Below are 8549 nucleotides of genomic sequence, written 5' to 3' on the forward strand. Positions count from 1 at the left end.
CAACTTTAAGTCTTGTGGACTTCAACTCCCAGAATTCCTCAGCCCGCATAGCTGAGGAATTCTGGGAATTAAAGTCCACAAGTCTTAAAGTTGCCAAGTTTGGAGATTTCTGGTCTAATGGAACACTTCACAGCCAGAAAGGACAGACTGGTTCTTCTTTTGTTCTGAACCATCCTTTGTTATCAGAATATTCCTGAAGTTACTCAGCTCTTACACTTATCTCTGTCCTTCATCCTTCTTCTTTTCCACCCATTGTTAAAAAATAAGTCTATTTTCTTGTAGGAAAACCTATTTGTCCTCAAAAACAGCCTATCGGATTATTTTTTAAGAAACCTCCTCTGAAATTGCTCTTTGCTCTCTTTTATGACCTTCAGGAAAGAATATAAACCTTCTTCACTCGGATCTTTTCAGTGTAGTTAGTCATGTTTTAGTTTTGGTTTTTTTTTTTTTCTCAAGTGAATTTTAACTGTCACAGATACAGTATTACTGTTAACTGCTTTCAGTGTCCCATTAATGGAAAGGAGAGCTATAGAACGAAACAACTCTGAATCGCTTCTAGAGGGCATCTCCTTTGTGTTAAGATAATTCAACTATCTTTTTATCCTTATGTGATAAATATACTTCAAATTTGGTTCTCCTGGTTTAATATGTATACTTAGAAGTGACTCAATTTTTATTCCTTCTTTTTTCTCCTTTCCTCTCCTTAATGTCAGCAGGTAGTAAACTTGCTTATCTTGTTTATGGTTTGAACTTGGGGTCAGGTTGAGTTAGTACTTGGCTGAAGATACCGGGACTGTAGGCTAGGCAGCATGGCTGGCTGCAGAATTCTGGAAGTTGAAATTCACAGGTATTAAAGTTGTCAAATTTGGAGATCCCTGGGCTAGACTGAAGAATATTATACTGCATCTCAGAAGGAGCAGGGATAGACTACTTCCACAGATGCCAAGAAAATGACATGATTATGTCCACATAATCATCAGAAATGGAGCTCAAGTTCAGAATGTGTTTGTATTCACCTTCAAGCATCCTGAATAGCCAAGAAGAAAACATCTATCAGTGGAATTGCTCCATGCATCCATTAAGACCATCCCAGAATGAGACAGAATAATAGTCACAAAATGCTTAAATGATAATAGTCACAAAATGCTTAAATGAAGATGCCAAACTGAGGTCATTTTCCCCCTGTCCATCAGCAAGACACGGCAATCAATTGCACTGGAATTAAGGATTAGGATGGTACATGATAGAATTAAAGAGAATATGGGAACGAGGAGACCCTTCCTTATTAATAAAGTATCAGGGTTCCAAGTAATAGACCCATGAAATTTGATATCTGTCAAAATCAGTGGTGGGATTCAATTTTTTTTTACTACTAGTTCTATGGGCATGGCTTGGTGGGCATGGCAGGAAAAGAGTACTGTAAAACCTCCACTCAGAGGTGGTAGTCGCTGGTTCTCCGAACTACTGAAAATTTCTGCTACCGGATCTCCAGAACTGGTCTGAACCTGCTGAATACCACCTCTGGTCACAATATTGTTGCAGAGTCCAATTTAAATTTCTGTTGAATTTCATGAAAATATGCTAAAAGTGTGTTTAGTTTGAAGTTTACCACTAACCATCATCTCAGATCAATTTTCTCCATTTTTATAGAATCAATGTTATGGTGCTATAATAAACATGGCTGAAGTGCTCATAAGATATATTTTCCAACACCATAATATTTTGTGTGTTTTATTAAACCAGGAACTCCTACTTCTCAGCTTATGATGAATCCAGGTTTAGATGACATTACATCTTTTCAAAATGTCAACAAATACTCACAATGGATACTGAATGGGACGCCATGTTGAGAAGGTCTAAGCATCAGAAAAGCTTGGAGCATAATCGTATACGAAATGTCACCGAACAAAAGGATGGCTGGCAAATACAAATCTAAGTAGATTGGTTTCTGTTTTATGATTAAACACCACCAGCCACACTGCTCAGCAAGTGTTAAATTGACTTTCCCAAGCTTACTCATGATTGCGTTAAATGAAGGTTGCAATCTTGGTGGTTATGAGGACATTGTGTTTTCTAGATGAATAATGGGCTAGAAATGTCCAGCTAGCAATACAAAATTTGACATAATCAACAGAGTATACCTCCTCCTTTTTCCTTGCCCTTTTACACCTCATTTAAGGAACAAATGTGCCTTCATTTTGCTCAATTATTCCTGCTCCTGGGGTTGCCCAAAATTTATTTAACACTCTTTACATTGTTGGTATTGCCTATCATTTAAAGAATTTTTTGACAGTATTTTTAAAAGACATATTTTTAAAAAATGCAGTATTTTCTTTCTGTATATTAGAGCACAATTTCATATATATATATATATATATATATATATATATATATATATATATATATATATATATATATTTGTTTTCTGAGGTTCTCATGGGTATTTGTATGTGGATCTTTGGTTGTTCGGGATTGTATGTGGATCTTTGGTTGAACAACCAAAGATCCATATATATATATATATATATATATATATATATATATATATATATATATATATATATATATATATATAGATCTTGGTTGTTCGGGTTTTCTCCGCGTAAGATTCGAAGTATCTAGGCACGTTTGATGAAGTCTCATTCATCATCTTCAGGCTTTGTCTCCGGCTCTGTGCTTCTCACAGAGCCAGAGACAGAAGCCTGAAGATGATGAATGAGACTTCATCAAACGCTTCCTAGATACTCGAATCTTACGCGAGAAAACCAACAACCAAAGATCCACATATAAATACCCGCGAGAACCTCAGAAAACATATATATATATATATATACACACACACACACATACATACATACATACACAGAGAGAGAGAGAGAGAGAGAGAAACATACACAGACAATACATTAAAAAAACATAAAACCATCTTCTATTTTGTACATACAGTGTGTCAGTTGGTTTAGAATCTTTTGTGCAATCTTTTCATAATCATTGTTCACAATTTATATCAATCTCACATTGTCAAACTAACATATGCTTATCTATTTATCAGTTATTAATTATCCTGCTATTTATTCCATTAATATTATATTATGCTGTCATCCTATGGTTATATATGTCTACATTATATTTTGTATCAGTCTTTTAAACTTCAATAACAAAATTATCTATTCTCTTACCTTACCATGCCTTTTTATCCAACCATTGATAAAACAAATCCCATATCATATAAAATTGCTTGTCTTCTTGTTCTCTAATTTCAAATGTCAGTTTACTCATTTCAGTCCATACTTTTTTTAATAACTTCCTCCTGCATAGGTATTTTGTCATTTTTCCAGTTCTTTGCAAATACAATTCTAGCCGCTGTTGAAACATTTACAATCAAATATTTCAATTCTTTATTGTATATGTCTGGTATGACTCCCAATAAAAAGATCTCTGGTTTAAAGCCTATATGTTGTTTTATCATTTTTTCCAATCATGTGTGGATTTTAGTCCAATATTTTTTGGCGTCCAAAACGTCCACCACATATGGTAATATGAACCAGGTATCTGATGACATTTCCAGCATTTATCCGATGTATTCTTAAACATTCTTGCAAGTCTCGTCGGGGGTAGGTGCCACCTGTGAAACACCTTATACAAATTTTCTTTATATGCAGTTGACATTGTCATTTTATAATTTTTAGACCACAATTTTTGCCATTTTTCTAAATCAATCCCATATCCAAAATTTTTCCCTCAAGCAATCATCATTTATTTAACTTGTTCCTCCTCCAATTTAAATTCTAATAGATGTCCATAAAGTTTTTTAATTACCTTTTCATCAGTACCCATCAAAATTTTATCTAAATCGTCAACTTATCAAAAATACCTTCTGCTTTAGAGTCTTTATCAAACCTAGATTGTATCTGCAAATATGAAAACCAATTCATTTTTACACCTTGTTCTTCCAACGCTTGCATAGATTTAAGTTCAGCCTTTTCATTCAATATCTCACCACATCTAATTGTTTGTTCCTTTTTATATATTATTGGGTAAGAAAAAGCTTCAATAGTTGATATCTATGTTGGAATTTTTAAATAATATTGTCTTTTTATCTTCTCCCAGTTCAAAAACAATGCCTCTTGAATATAATGTCTTCTAAAATACCCCTGTGTTTTAGTTCCCTTATATCAGAGAAAGGCATGCCATCCCAACAGGAAGTCATGGCCTTCTAAAGTCAGTAATCTACTGTTCCTTAGTGTTATCCATTCCTTTACCCACATCAAACTTGATGCCTGGTAATATTGCTCCCAACTGGGCAAGGCAAACCCTCCTCTTATTCTTGCATCTTGTAACAGTTTTAATTTTGTTCTTGCTTTTTTACCCTGCCAAATATATTTCATCACAATTCTATTTAAATCTTCAAAAAACTTTTTCCCTAGTCGAATAGGAATTGTCTGGAATAAATATAAAAATTAGAGCACTATTTCAAAGAACTAACCAAAATGGTTTACTAAGGTCAAAGGAGAGAATGAAATTTCTTGGTCAGATAAATACATGCAATAATTAAGTCTTTTAAAAGAATGATTTTATTCTAAAATGTGCAATTGCCAAATTAAGAAAAAGTCCCATAAAGCTGATGAGTTCATAGTTGAACATAAATGAACAGCATTTTCCTTTTTTTTTGAAGTTCTCCAGTTTTGGTGATGTGGATGAGATTCATTGTTAGCAATGCTGACTGCGTACAACTGCTTTCCTCTTCACTATATTTCCCTACCCTGCTTTTCTTAGTTTGCAAGCTGCTAGTAATTTCACTGGCATTCTGGCTATCATGTTGTAACCTCTACAGAGTCCCACACAATGCATTTGGAAGAAAAAGAACCTGACATCTGGTACACGTTTTTTCAACCTGGTTTTCATTTTCTAGAGGGATGAAAAAAAAGAAGAAAATAGACAAATTTCGTCAGAAAATGTCTTCTGAGAAATTTCAGTTCTACTAAGCCAGTGTTTCGCAACCTCAGCCATTTTAAGATGTGTGGGCTTTAACTTCCAGAATTCTCCAGCCAGCCTTGCTGGCTAGGGAATTCTGGGAATTGATGTCCAAATATTTTTAAATGACTGAAGTTCAGAAACACTGTACTAAGCTACTTCGCAACTTCAGCACATTTGGAAGGAAAACTTCTCCCCAGGGTCCTAAAGCTTTAATGGCTTAAAGTCAAAAATCGGTGCCAGGAATAGGAATAAACTACTGAAGTATCTTTTTCCCAAGAAACTTCAGTCTGTTCTCTCTGTTTTTCCTTTGTTCTTCTGAACAATCAACCATCATTTCATGACTAACAAGTATATTCAACTGTCACAGGCTTGTCTATGCATATCTCCCTTTTTCTCTATGTGACATACGTACATTCTTTATACTTTCCAATTTTGAAACTATCTCAAGTCTACTGTTATCCCGCTTCATGTCATGTGGATACAGTGCTACCAGGGGTGGGCTTCAAAAATTTTAGCAACAGGTTCTCTGCCCAGTTGCTGGATGGGCGTGGCCATAGTAGGCGTGGCCTAGTCAGCCTCCTGCACCACGGCGAGGAAGGGGGCATTTTTGCCCTCCCCCAGGCTCTAGAGGCTTTCCTCGAGTCTCCAGGAGGGCGCAAAATGGCCTCCCTGGGCTCCGGGAGCTCTCTGGAAGCCAGAAACAGGCTTCTTTTTTGGCTTTCCGGGAGGCCCGTTTTTCACCCTCCCTGAGCCTCTGTGCGCGCCCTGCATAAAACAGGCAGCATGGGGACCCTTGGGAGGGGTGCGAGGGGTGGCGCCAGTCAGGAATGGGATTCGGGGGTTCTCTGCACTATGCAGAATCTTAGCTAGAGGTTCTCCTGAACCCCTGCAAACCCCTAGCAGCCTTTCCTTGAGTGCCTCAGATCTATATTTGGAGAATGACTTGACTGTCAATGTAGAAGCCAAGGATAATGGGAGTTTTATACCAACTGCGGGTAAAGCTATCTGATAACATAGCTATTGAACAGGAAATTGAACTATCAATAATGACAGCAGGAACATAATCAAATATACTATGTTTTGTTATTATTTTACAAATGACTTTGATTTATTACCATTCTAATTGAAGGTGGTCATGTGTAATATTCAGAATACATTTTCAAATGCATAAAATACTAAGACGTTAGAAAAAACATTGATTTTTTGTGGGAACATCACTATTAAAAATATACAATATTTCATTGTGTTTGAATGTATAAGATCTTCTGATTTTACATCACATGTAGTAATTTTCATTGCTTTCAGGGGGCTATATGTAGCCTTAACAACTCTAAGATGACTTAATCATTATTTGAATTTTTCCAAATATTATTACTATTTTATTCATATTTTTAATTCTGTAGGCAAGGCTGGATAGTTAAACAGAGAATTAATGTCCTCAACAAATTCTAATTTATTACTATCCCATGTCTAATAGCATCTAATTGTGATAAAGTTATTCAATATCAGGAAACCTCCTGTCTGCTAATTATTGTTTAGGAGTCAAATTACATTAAGAAAAAATAAAACAAATTGTAAAATTAGCAATAGCATAATATGAGACTTAGACTTATATAGCAATAGCACTTAAACTTACATACCACTTCATAATGCTTTACAGCCCTCTCTAAGCAGTTACAGAGTCAGCATATTGCCCCCAACAATCTGGGTCTTCATTGTACCAACGTCAGAAGGATGGAAGGTTGAGTCAACCTTGAGCCAGTGAGAATTGAACTCCTAGCAACGAGCAGAGTTAGCCTGCAATACTGCATTCTAACCACTGTGATACCACAACTCATAAATTAGTATTTCGTTAACTCTTTTTGGTTAAAAAAAAAAATCTGAATAACATTTTTTCTAGTGAGAAGTATAGAGACTAATAGAGGGGTGTCAAATCTTGCCAAGTTAAAGACTAGTGAACTTCAGGGCTGGATGGAGAATTCTGGGAATTAAAGTCCAAAGGTCTATAAATTGACAAGGTTTGGCACCCCAGAGGTCCACCCACTGTGCCCATGTCTAGATTTTTGGCTTCACAGTTCATTCTTCTACGATGAGAAGTGAAAATGATTCTTTAGTTTCAGTCCTTCCTGGAATAGATTGCTGAGAATATTCAGAATTTCATTTACTCCTCACTCAAAAGGGTGCTATAATGAAAATACTAGGACATTTGAGGATGCGGTAAAAATTCATTGATGGCAGAGCGAGGAATAATTGGATGGGATTGTCATGAACTTTTACCATGAAGAGGAAGTTGGGCACTTTTAATTTTATAAACATAATTAAACAGGGTTATGTGTTTTTCTAGGTATAGTATATTCATCTTGTTTCCAACCATATTCTACTTTGTGATGACTTTAAAAAAAAATATTTTTCAATTAAAAAAGGATTTTACAAAGATTTTAAACGCTGCAGAACTATAGAAGAAGAAATAGAATAACAGTCTAAGAGAGTTGGAAGGGATCTTAGAGTCTTCTAGTCCAGGGGTTGCCAACCTTTTGGACCTCAGGGATCACCAAACTCATAATTTTAGATCCCAGGGATCACTAACCAGTTTTGTGGGTGTGGCCTAATTTGTGGGTGTGGCTTGGTGGTCATCTGATTGGCTGGGCATGGCTCGTATGTAAATATTATAAATATTTATATAAATATTGAATTTTTTATAAAAAAGAGCAACTTTTACCCAAAATCAGGCAAAGCAGGCAGATTGAGTTGCTCAGAGAATCACAGATTCATTCAGAGATCTATCTATCTGCCATCGGCTAGCTCAGTCTCTCAAATTTGCTTGCCATGAGTCTGCACTGAATTTGCTTGCAAGCAAACCTTCAGTCCTAAGGGAGGTTCGGCTGTGCTGAGCTGAAGATCTAAAGACTAGCTAGAAAGCAAGAAATCCAACCATTTCCTGCTTCCTAGCTAATCTAAATCTCTTGCCCAACAGAACAGATGATGGTCGGAAAAAGGAAAAATAGCAATTTAGCAGGCAAGTTTACTGGGTAAGGAGTGAGTGGGTGGGGAGGGTTCCTGCAGGCCATGTGGGCAATGCAGCCTTGTGTTTCTGCGCAGCCTGGATTAATTGCTTTGGGGGGTGCTCTGGGGTGAGATTTCTCTGTGGCCCACCAAAATATTCTCACAGCCCACCAGTGGGCTGCGGCCCTCCGCTTGGTTCTAGTCCAACCTCCTGCTCAAGCAGGAAATCCCATTTAAAAGGTTATAAAAAGATAAAAGAAGACGAGAATGAATAACAAAAAGCAAGAAATAGAATGATAACCGAAGAAACAACTTCCAGTCTTTTCTGCAGCAGTTATAAACATGGCATTTCTACGCTGCCCTATTGCACATCATAATTCCCTTTTTCCTATAAACAAAATTTTTTAATCAATAAATCCCCCAATCAGCATTTTTTTTTTCATTTTCATTTGGGTTTTTTTGGCAAAATCTCCACAAAGGGTTTCCAGATTTTTATAAAAGTAATTATACTTAGCTCCTTAATCAGCCTAATTAATTTAGCCATTTTTGCAAACACAGCCATCTTCACA

This window comes from Pseudonaja textilis, chromosome 1 (assembly GCF_049901715.1).
Source record: "Pseudonaja textilis isolate UNSWEBS1 chromosome 1, rPseTex1.2, whole genome shotgun sequence".
Lineage (NCBI taxonomy): Eukaryota > Metazoa > Chordata > Lepidosauria > Squamata > Elapidae > Pseudonaja > Pseudonaja textilis.